This window comes from Seriola lalandi, unplaced genomic scaffold, assembly GCF_002814215.2.
Source record: "Seriola lalandi dorsalis isolate HSWRI2012SDOR001 ecotype SW California unplaced genomic scaffold, Sedor1 jcf7180002054689, whole genome shotgun sequence".
NCBI classification, from domain to species: Eukaryota; Metazoa; Chordata; class Actinopteri; order Carangiformes; family Carangidae; genus Seriola; species Seriola lalandi.
This window is the reverse complement of record NW_019525242.1, coordinates 1447794-1456481: the sequence shown is the minus strand read 5'-3', so window position 1 is coordinate 1456481 and position 8688 is coordinate 1447794. Positions and strand designations below refer to the sequence as shown.

The 8688-nt window shown below is 43.2% G+C and overlaps 1 protein-coding gene across 4 annotated transcripts in view; it reads left to right on the top strand.

Annotated features, from left to right (window-relative positions):
* The first annotated feature begins 717 nt into the window (after positions 1–717).
* The window catches only part of pcbp3 (poly(rC) binding protein 3), a 75092-nt gene continuing 67121 nt past the window's right edge, over positions 718–8688 (top strand). For all 4 annotated transcript variants that reach the window (XM_023423162.2, XM_023423160.2, XM_023423161.2 and 1 more), the window contains exon 1: positions 718–1003. The gene's annotated coding sequence lies outside the window, so the exon portion shown is untranslated. The remainder of the gene's footprint in view (positions 1004–8688) is intronic.

The following is an 8688-nucleotide window of genomic DNA, read 5'->3' as shown; positions in this document are numbered from 1 at the left end:
GAGGGAGGGAGGGAAGGGGTCGGGGGTTTAAAATAAGACTTGTAGAAAGTGTAGTGAGCTCCTTAGCGAACGTGCAGGCAACAGCGTCTGGTGAAATGTCACACTGCTCTTATTATCCACTCAGAGTTGTTGATGAGCGCTGTAGGAGAGTGCTGAGTGTAAATTTGCTGTGCGTGGCGCAGGGGAATTGATTATGGTGGGTGTTTGTGTGAGACCCCATGAATGTGAACACATGCCTGCATGAGTCATCATGTGTCCCTGCCTTTGTGTTCTGACTAATTCTCAATCTCTAGCTTCACTGAAGGCTCCTTTTTTTTTTTTCTGTCCGGCTGCCGAGCTTCTGCCAGGTCTGCAGAGAAGCATGCAGTTATATTGTGCTGGGTTAAGTGGCCCAGAATCTAATCACTCTAATGTCTGTGGCAGCTCTAAATCACACTCACTGGCTGGAGAGCAGCGCTCGCTCTGTCCTTCAAAAGGGAAGCTTTTCATGACTCCTTCCATACTGTAATTATTCCAACTGGATATGAGCTATTGCACTTATTGGCTAGGGCAAGGCACCGGCTGTCTCCTCTCTCATTGGCTGCCTGGACGCCCCTCTGCAGCCTCCCATTGGCTGCCTGGAGGAGAGTGGGAGGAGAGCTCACCCCCATCCTCTCCCTGTGGCAGAGTGTGTAAATGTAAAGACTCTTTCTCTGCCTATTATCTGAGTGACTCTGGGTTTTGGTGTCTGCCTCCGAGCGCGTGTGTCAGAGTGTGTGTATGTTGGAGGGAGAAAAGAGATAAAGGGAGAGAGAGAAAGGGAGGGAGAGGCAAGCAGCGTTTCTTCTCCCCCCTTTAGCCTCCCCGTCTCCCTGCTCCCTGTCACTCCATCCTTCCTCCCCTCTCCTGGACCACCCTCCAGCCCTGCTTCGAGCCGGACCGAGACCCCCCTACCACCCAGACCACCCCGGGACCCTTTGACTCTCCTCACTTCTCCATCCCACCGACCACAACCTCTGAGCAGGTAAGACTCTGCTTATTTCAGCACATGCTTTAAAAGTAGTTGCTGCCCTCTCCTCTCCTCTCCTCCTTCTCCACTCACTTCAAACTGCTGCTCCTGTTTGTGTTTTCTTTCCTCTCACTTGGCCTCTCCGCTCTTCCTGTATGCATATTTCAAGTTTTTCCCTGCAGCACTTCTGCCCCTGTCTGAAAAGTGACACAGTTGCAGGAGATGATATCAGTGAGGTCAGGTGAGGTATTTTTCTTCCTCCTCCTGATATTCTACCCTGATATCAACTTCCTCCTCCCTGCCTACCGTGTAATCTCCCCATCTTCTCTCCTCGTGTCTTTTGCAATCTCATACCCTCCAGCTTCCAGCGCGTGCAAATTCAGCCGGAAAGTAAATCAAGTCTTTTATTTTTAAGTCTGCCGCGAGCACGAGTTGACAAGGACAACATGCTGTGTTTTGGTTCTGGAAAAAAGCATCTCTAATTGATTTTTGAAAAGTGTTTATGTTAGTTAGGTGATGGCTATTTATAGATGCTGACGTGCCCGGCACACGTGCTTCCGCTAGGCCACTTCCCTAATGCCGGGACAGAACGCAGCACTGTCCACTGGCTCCAGAACGCATGACATTGCACAAAGTGTAATGACTTTACAAGGCAGTGACTTGCTTGATTGAATCGAGCAATCTTTCCAGCAGGCGAACTCCAATATTAACATGGCCCATAAAGCATTCCTGGCAACAGTAGTGGAGAAAAAAACTGCTTAGTTCTCCATCCGCACATCCTGTACTTTACCAGGAAGGGGAAGTGGATTTTGTGTGTGTGTGTATGTGTGTGTGTGTGTGTGTGTGTGTGTGTGTGCGCGTGCGCGGGAGGGAGACAGAGATACTGCTAAAGTGCTTTAGACATCAATACTTCCAGCTCTGGGTTTTTTTTAAGCCACTCCATCATATCTTGAAGATTGGATCTTACAACAATGTCAACAGCTGAGGAAATGCTTCACCTGATGCGGTGCTTTGTTTCTTTGGAGGGGTTTTCTGAAGAGGTGGGTGTTTAAATATAACTGAAGAGCAAAGATAAATCAAAGTCTGAGTCCTTTACCACAGATTATTATTTGATCATTCTATTTCTAATCGTAAAGTCTGTCAGATTACCTGGAAAGCTGTGAGTGTGACTCTTACTGTAGTTTGATCATCAGATGTGAAAGCACCACGTCACAGGTCAGATCTCCTTCATTTACAAGTTTATATTCTGTCGAAATATTAGCTGCTATATTTATGTGACTTTCAACTTCTTTCTCCAGCAGACAGTTTGACCTTTCTGTCTGTGATAATCATTTTCTAATTTAGACAAAAGGAGCATCTGTGACAAAGCCTTTTGGGAAATAGGGGTCTTCCCAACAGGGGCGCCTCAGGGGAGAGCAGCTTTCACTGAAAGGCTTTTATTGTGATAGGTTGTGTGTGATCTGCACTCCCTGACTCTGAAAATCTGACTGTGAGCATTTTTGCATATTTATGATGTTTTTGACCATAAATATGTCCATGAAGAGGATATTTATGATGTTGTTGACTGGCTTCACAGATTCACTCAATCAGCTGTTGGGCTGTTAGTTTATTAGGAAGTGTAAATTGGGTGTCTTTTACTCCTTGATGAAACAGGGAGCTGTTTGTCTGTGCTATCCCTCAGATTGTCATCTGGTTTTGGGCCAAATGCTGAAGCAAAGTCACAACTGCTCTAGTTTGTATTAGTTTTAACACAGAAACGTGTTGATCCAAGGCCTTTAAACTATAGAAGAGACCAGAATGAATGAAATGATACTTGCTCATTCGGAAAATACATGAAAATATTCAGTTGCATATTGTGAATTATGTTGTGTTTTCATGAATGAATGGATGGCGTAGGCTACAGTATAAAAGATAAATTATTTCTTAGTCTGAGAGCGGCTCTTTCACACTAACACTTAAAAATTAATTCATGGGATCTCCACTGCGTCAGGTCAGAAACCTTTCCATCTTCTGAAACTGACTACTTTCTTTAAATTGCCACAAGTAACACAAACCAGGTTAATTTGAGGATTAATAATGTAGAAAATTCACTGTAGAGCCGAGAAGGAAAATAAAATGGCCTTGCTTTCCTCCACATAAGTCTTTTTTTCCTCGCCACTTCAGCCCAGCAGCTCTTATGCAGCTATATTTAATGCACTTACTGCACGTCAACTTTTTCAGCGTAAGCTCTCATAAGAATGCATACGTGAAATCCCTTGTAGAATGAGATATTTATGAGCCTCGCCGATGTGTTTGTGCACTTGCATGCCTTCAAAAGCCACTGCTTCAAGCTTAAGTTGAGCGGCGCACAGTTAATGCAGACAATGAGTGTGGCTCGCCACGTCAGACCCATTTTTACACCTTCACGTCACATAATGCCACAGACGTCAGTTCAGGACACTAGGTGTTGTGAAGGTATGGCAATTGATTAGAGCAAAACACACAAATGAAGAGTTGAAGTGGCAGCGAGTGAAACGTGAGTAGACGGGCTTTTGTTTTTTTTTTTTATACTGTCACTGAGAGAAGACGGATTAAAGCTGAGGACGATAGCGTACCACTCACTGGTTGATCATGGGATACTTGCTCATAATTATTCCAGTATATCCTGAGCAATTATATATATAAATAAATATATTCCTTACAAACATATTCCTCAAAATCGTTCTCAGTGCGTGCCTGTTTCCACCACTAATCTTTCATTTGGAAGAAGTGCACTATAAAAAGAGGGGTCGCATGTATTCAGTATATTCAGTAAGCCCCACTTCCTTCTATGTAAAGCCAGTGCTCCGCAAGCAGCTGGCCCTTTGTGCCTTGGCTCAATCGAGCCGTTCCGGATCTCCTGCTGGCCTGGCTCAGTCCTGGGTAGGGACTGGCTCAGTGTGAAAAAGGCCACTGACACATGGCTGCCGTCTTGGTAGCGGTCACACAGAGACCGAGGGCAAATGGACGCAGGCAAAAGGGCTGTAGAGGAATGACTGTGTTTGGTCTGTGTGGTGCTGACTGTAGACTTAACATGATGCAAACTAACTGTACACTGGTGACTAAAGAGGAATTACATCCAATAACTTCATAATTATGAGTAAATGATTAAACTTTCATGCTGTCTGTGAATCACTATTTGGTATTTTATTTGTAATTGTAATTTGTAGTACTTTTAGAGTACATCTTTGTCACATGCTTTCAATCTAAATTTGAACATATTACAGGTTTTTATCCAGATACTGCAAAATGAGTAGTAATGAAATATTGAACATGGCCTACGTGGTCAAAAATAACCTTTAAAAACACTGTATTTTGGTAAACAAGGAGCATCAGTAATAGCAAGTTATATATTTTGGTTATTTCTGATTTTAAAAATCTGTGAATATATCAGTTTTTTTACTATTGAAACTATATTTTCAAAAACTTTTGGAAATTAGAGTCAAAACAAAAACCTATTTCAACTATCGTGTTTTTAATGACTTTAAGGGAATTTACTGATCAATTTTCCCTTTTAGAATTGAGACTGAATTATTAAAATATCTTATTAGGATCTTTTATTCAAATGTATTGATTATTATTTGCTCTTGGGTGCTGGACTTTTTGGGATATTAATATTTTTTTTAAATTTTTCTTTCATTTAATCATAGTTTGTTTTTAATTTACGTTGTTAGACTTTTAAACAAATAACACTATGTCCTGTAGAGGGCCGCCCCTTGTCTCTACATGCACTTTTACTCCTCCTCACTTCTCTCATAAATTCACACAGTTTGCTCTCGGCTTGTAAATGGAAACTTCGTTTTTCTCCACTTTCTTAGCGTTTTAGAAACGTTGCCTCCATCATAGTTCAGAATGATGTAGACATGGCATGATGTTTTTTTCGGGTGTGAAATGTGATTAATTAATTAAGGTTGTCCCGATTAATTATATGAACCACCTGAAATGAAGACACAGCATATACGGACCGTTTAGTGAAAGGGGTTCATCATCTGGGCTCATGGCTGGATGACCCCATGGATCCCTGGGTTTTTAAGGTCAAAGAGCCGACCCCCTGCTTGACCATGATGAAACTGCAGGTACAGCCCTACTCCACTCTGTTTGTCTCATTACAATAGCTGGTGATTGTTGCAGTGATATCTACACTAATTTGCATTTGTTGCTTCACCCCGGTGTTTCTCTTTGCCTAACTGAACAGCAGCGTACTTCACACAGCTGGGTCTGTCTGAATCACAGGGAGCCAGCTGTGCACCTGTTGTTGGTAGCCTACACACTGCTCTAACTACTGGACTTTCCCTATTCATTCCTACCTTTTCTTTGCATGAGCACATGCTGGCATGACTCTAGGCAAGCCGGACATGAGGGGGGCGAACATGCAGACCTATGGACGAGCCTCTACAGGGCCTGCATGTTAGTACAGATGAGCCTGACATGAACACTGCCATAAAACTCTCCCCTCTCTCTCAACATAATCAGTGTTATCTTATCCCCTTTGGTGGAGTTCTGATCCGAGGTCAGGGGCCAGGGCTGGGGGCGTTATGTTTTCAGGCTGTGCGTCCGTACATCCGTCCCATTCTTGTGAACGCGATATCTCAGTAATGTCTTGAGGGAATTTCTTAAAAAAAAAACATTCACAAGGAGTCAAGGATGAACTGATTAGATTTTGGTGGTCAAAGGTCAAAGGTTGAGGTCATGGTGAACAAACAAAACATGGTTTTGGCCTCGTGAAACGCAATATCTCGAGAACTCCTCAAGGGAATCCCTTCAGATTTGGCATAAACGTTCACTTGGACTCAAGGAAGGAACAGATTAAGCTTTAGTAGTCAAAGGTCACGGTCAGTGTGACCACACAAAACACACGTTAGCCATAACTCGAGACTTAACAGCAATTCTGACAAAATTTCACACAAATGGTTAATATTTTATATGACTGTGGATAAACAGGGATGTAACCTGAAACTAATCTGAGTGGAGGAGGCAGACAACTGTGAAGGCGTACCAAAACCACACATTTTTCTGCCATTCCTAGGCATGACACAATGTTGCAATGACCTATATGTAAATGTTTCTTTTTTCTTTTTCATTTATGTTACCTTCTAGTAGGGCTGTCACTTTTTCATTAAGTTAGGTTTAAAAACAGCCAAATAGCTGGGTCATGATATAGATGAAGCCAAACCAACAATGAAACCAACAATTAATTCATCCTGTAAGTATTGTCTGTGTAGCGACAGCCTGATACAGCAGTTTAATGAAATCCATCAGTGTCCGAACACAATGAAAATGATTGTATCAGGTGACGTACTGTATTCCTTTATTGTAATGATCAAGTGGAGTTCATTCTGAACTGTGTTTTTGACTTCTGGACAGTAGCGGCTCCACGCTGGGCAGACGTCACCGAGCGTGTCAAGAACACAGTTCCGTGTTTACACAATGTAAACCACCACACCCACAGCCACATAAACCTATTTCAAATATTCTAGTTCCTGTCAACGACTGCTGGCGCTCAGTTTGTTTTAGCAGCCAGTATGAGCATGTACGGTTAGATCCGGGGAATCAGACTCGCGGTAGTTGATCAGGCACTGACAGCAAACTGTGCAAACAATCCATTGGGTATTCCCGCAGCCACTGTCTGTTTCCTACCTCTTGCTCCCTGTTTCATACTCACTTGATTGGTAAGCAGCTTTCTGTCACTGAGCAGGGCTGTAAACGTAAAACACAATCCATGCAGCGACATAATTCATATCAGAATGCGAGGGTTGGGGGTGTGACGCATTGCCAGAGGCTGAAATTGAACATGGCACCTTTTAAAACTTGAAGCTCTTGGGGAGAATTATGATCTGTGAAAACTGAGGGCCTTTTTGTCGTTGCGCAAAGCCACTGGCTGATGTAATTTAAGCTAGTGAAGGGTTGCAAGATCAATCAGGGAGGATGAAGACTTGGGAGGAGGGGAAAATGGAAGAGGCTGAGCGTTAAGAAGGGAAAGGTGGAGCAGGAGCGGAGCTTTAGCCTTCCATGCTGCTTTCCTAACATCACCCCGGGTGGTCAAGTATGGTCATAAATACGCAGCCTCCCTGCCCCCTGTGCTGGTGCTATTTTTATACTCGCTAATACATGGGGGTTTGGGGAACCAGCTCAAGAGGTGAAGTGACAAGGAAATATTATTGTTGGCTTCGAGTTAAGAGAGCTGTGGTGATTAAAGGACTGTGCACATACCCATGGAGGAGTGCTGTGGCAGAATTAGCCTCATGTTGTTATTTTTTTTATTAGATTAGAGCTCGAATGCGCTCATTTATGACTCTGGCTCGGCTCTGACAAGCATTTCTATATTAGGTCGGTTTTCTGATTGTGACTGTGTTTTGGTTTAAGATACAATAAAGCTGAATCAGAGGTGAAAGGTTCAGCTACAGGTCTGCAGAATGATGAGCTCTACTTCCATGTTGTTCTACGGCTGATTTTTAGGTTTTAAAGACAGTGTTCAGCGACATGTTTCATTTACAGCACTGTACGTCTGTTTCCATACTTGAGAGGTCGGGCCACTTTGTGCAGAGTTCTTCTTTTCTTGGTGAAATTAAAAGCAAAGCTGTGACAGTTTCCCCAAGTAATTTGCTGAAAGTAGCACGATGCTTGAAAATCCTTGTGCTCATGGAAACAGACTGAAATTAAAGAGAAGATTGAGATGCGTCACCAGACCGAAGGCAGCAGTTTGACATTTGATAAGCACAGCGGATAGAAAGGTGCTCGAGCAGATACCGGCCATCAGCCTTGACCTCTGACAGAATGGGTTCAGTTTTTAACCCATGTCATGAACGATTCTGTCACTGGTTTTATCTGTCTCTCTTTGTTTTTAATGGTTTTTTTTTTGTTTTTTTTTCATTTCAACTACCTGAAGATCTTTAACTTTAAATCTTTTAATGCAATAAACAGGTGTAAGTTTAGACTTTAGATGCAGTCACATACTGAAACCCGGAGTAAGATAGAGAAGCATAATGCATACCTTGTCTGTGTAATTAAATTAATTATTTAGAGGGCTGCGTGGAACTGTTTTTTTTTTTTTTTTTAATCCTGCACCCACCCACTGACTCAGATTTTCCAACCCCTCCCGCCGATCCCTGCAGAGCTTCAGTCCTGTCTGGAAAGTTTTGCCTGCACCACCCCGCAGGCAAAAATATTTCATCTGTGATAGTTTGACCTACAAATCCGTCCTGCTGCTCTATAGCATCCATGTCATTATGTATACATGTAATTCCAGTTCTTATCACTTCTCCATAAACCGCCGTTGTTCTTCTGAGATTGTCTTTATAGCCTGAACTGAACGATGAATGGGAGTATTCTGACCCTGAGTAAACAAAGAGGTTCCAGTTAGCGTCTGACGTCTCTGATTTTAGTAACTACCGTGTGGTCGGAGCACAGGCCGACAGACACACAGGCAGACTGCTGCAGTGAAGGACCTTAAATAGATAAACAGGAGAGGATCAGGCTAACAGACAGACAGACGGAGGGGCAGGCATGTAGGCAAGTACCGACTTACATATAGGTAGCAACGCAACGGGAAACAATGTGGACACTGACTGTGGAAAAGAGGCCAATGACTGGAAAATGGAAAACAGGTGAACCAGTGGATATGGAGACAGGAAGACTGGTGGGCGGCTGGAGTATGAAAGGAGACTGTACTGGGTGGGTGGGTG